Raw genomic sequence first — 3,146 nt, forward strand, 5'->3', positions numbered from 1 at the left:
AAGAAGGCCATCAACAATCTTGGCTTTTCTATTTAGGCTGATTCTCTCTCTCTCATATCAAGGGTGATATATAATTTAACTACATACTATTTACTTATAATCATAATTTTATCCTAATTATATGGAGTTGGCTATATAGATCTAATATGGTAAAATAATAATAAGAGCAGTCGCCAAAGATAGCAATATAAGAACTTCCCTTACAAAGGGTCGGCTACATGAATTTTTGTCCTCCGCATAATTCTACCACATGCATACTAGAATCGAACATTACCATATGCATATCTTTTCTTACTACTTCGTCAATAGTTATTTTAGGTTAGCTCTACCTAATTCCGTGATGATGGATTGAACCATAATCTATATCAAAAGAAATTCAAACATGTTGAGGGGTTTCCATTATTCTTTTTTAAAAAATAAGGTAGACTCTATTAAGCAATTAAACTGGTTGACTCTGAAGCTTGGGCATTTGAGCCCCTCTCTCTAAACATTTTGAGGATCACACCAGGTTCAAGAAAAATTGACGAAACTGATGAAGTGAAGGTGAAAGTTTTTCTTCACCCACAAATTTACCTTCATCGTTACTTGGCCTATATATTGAAAATCAAAAAATGTCCCTTCAGTGTTCCATGTATTATGCTCATCCAAGTGCAATGATGACCATTGATTTAGGCCCATCCTAAAGAAAATATGGTTTGAGTAAAAAATATATATTTGTTGATAAAAACTCTAGCAAATCAGCCGTGGTTTGTTTTCCTTTTCCCTAAAGCCAATCAGCTGTTCATTGGGGCGCCATTATTTGAGATTAAAGGGAATAGTTAGAACTTTATTAGGTGCAAAAGCTTAGACAGCTTGATCTTCATAGATTCCTCTGTTTTGCAGTAGGTGAAGCAATTTTAAAATTTAAAGAGAAAACTCCCTTTACTATAAGCCTTGATCAGACAAAAAAATCTAAATCTCCTAAAAGGTTCTGGAAGGGATAAAAGTGCTTATACCCGAGTTTTCACTCTGATATATTATTTTTATTTGGAAGTTTGTGCTAAAGTTGGTAACTATAGCATATCTTTGATATTTGAAAGTCCCCCACTTTGTGAAGACAGTGTCATAATTCTTAAAACCAGACCAGGCCTGACCCAAAAGGGGCTTGGTCTGGTTCAACTTAGTATAGCTGTTTATGATTTATCAAAACCCTAGTTTATACCAATCTTTGTGTTCTAATAAAATTATTATTTTTGGTAAATCTTGTGTTTTAATAATTACTTGGCTGAAATTCCAACTTCGCATAAATTATTACGTCAAAAAGATGAAGTTTTCCCTCACCTATGATTAAGAGATCAATTGTGACATAACATTATGATTGGACTTTGGATTCATCAATAACTCACCCTTATTGTATATATTTTGAAATATCCATCTCCCATCCAATAAGAAGGTTAAATGGGGTGGATGATGAAATTCTTTATAGGCCACCACGGGTGGAGAGACTTTTTTTATTGCTTATGAGGAACCCCTCAAACCTATTTGGTCTTACTGGTTTTACGGTTCAAGCCCAAGGATGATCTCTGATTGCATGCAATCACACCTAACCCATGTAATATATCAATTGTGAGAAGACTCAATACAACAACAACAACAACAACCATAACCTTATCTCAACTAAATGAGGTCGACTACACAGATTCGATATAAATATAAAATTATATATAAAGATATTACATAAGTGAAATAAGATTTTTTTTTTTTTGGTGGAAATAAGTGAAATAAGATGAGGTAGGAGAAGAAGTGAGAGCAATAGTCATAAAAGCATCACATGAACATTCCCTACAAGGGGTCAGCTACATGGATCTTTGTCCTTCACGAAACTCTATCCCTAGCAAAATCATATTTGATCCCCCCTAGATTTTACAAGGTTTCCAATATCTTCTATATAGTGATCCCATCATTTCACCATGCCATTTATTCAGATAGGCTGATTAGTTAATCCTAAGGTTATTCCTATTAAGTTTGAAAGATCCTTAATATCTTGCTTAGAAGAGAAATGTTCCTTCTTTTTATTTTATTTTATTTATTTGGTAAACTTCTTCTTTTTTACTTTAGAAACTTGAAGAAGACAAAACTGCCATGTGACAAATATGGTGATCAATCTTGCTACATTCCTTTCTATGCTTGAAAATAAAAACAAGTAAGTTGAATTTAGATGGTTCAGCTCAAAAGTAGATTCAAAATTGTCTCATTTCATGCTTGAGAATCTAGCTTAACCAACCAATCAAGTAAGGAACTAAAAAAAATATAATAATGTATACTGAAAACATTAAGATATTTAAAGCTTGATGGTTGATATACCTTTAGCCAATGAACTTGGATCAATTATTGGCAAATCATATAATTAATTTCTTTAATTAAAGAAAACGTCTAAATTACACTCTAGAGTTGTATTTTGAACATGACACCTTATTTTAATTATCTTTTATTTTAATTTGAAACATGATTCGATTAAAGATATATATTTCAAAAATAATTTAAAAATGACTTACTAGAAAAATGCAAAGAGAATAAAATTGCGAACTATTTTGACACCTTAAGAAATTTATTAATTAAAAGTTCTATTGTTACTTTGATTATTCTTTTTCTTGTTACTTTATGAAGCAATTTTGATGCTCTCCTTGCCAGTCTTGTGCATAGTTACCATTATTTGTATCAAATCATGAAAGAAATACTTGGAATGTGATATATGATCCTTATGTATGTTAACTTGCTCATATTTATAATATGGACAACATTTTATGACCATCATTATCATTGACATTGTTGTTAATAATTTTAATTTTATAAAACTTTAAATATTCGAACATGAATTCCACGAGCCTCTTATTTTGGATGAGAATTAATATTATTTTATGTTATAATTGGTGCATGTTTGTATACTTTTTCTTCCTTGATAAGGAAAGAAATAATCAAATAAAAAGATTAAACAACATTAGAATCAACTTAGAGGGTTCGTATGATGCAAGTATATTATCCATCTTTTTTTTTCCCCCAAGTTATGGCTTGTGGCTTGGGAGATATTTATGGAATCATAGCTCTTGAATTTATTAATATTTTATCGAGATGGTCTCCTACATCAACTGTGTCCCACGCCAACAACC

The sequence above is a fragment of the Macadamia integrifolia genome, unplaced genomic scaffold, assembly GCF_013358625.1.
Source record: "Macadamia integrifolia cultivar HAES 741 unplaced genomic scaffold, SCU_Mint_v3 scaffold2422, whole genome shotgun sequence".
NCBI lineage: Eukaryota > Viridiplantae > Streptophyta > Magnoliopsida > Proteales > Proteaceae > Macadamia > Macadamia integrifolia.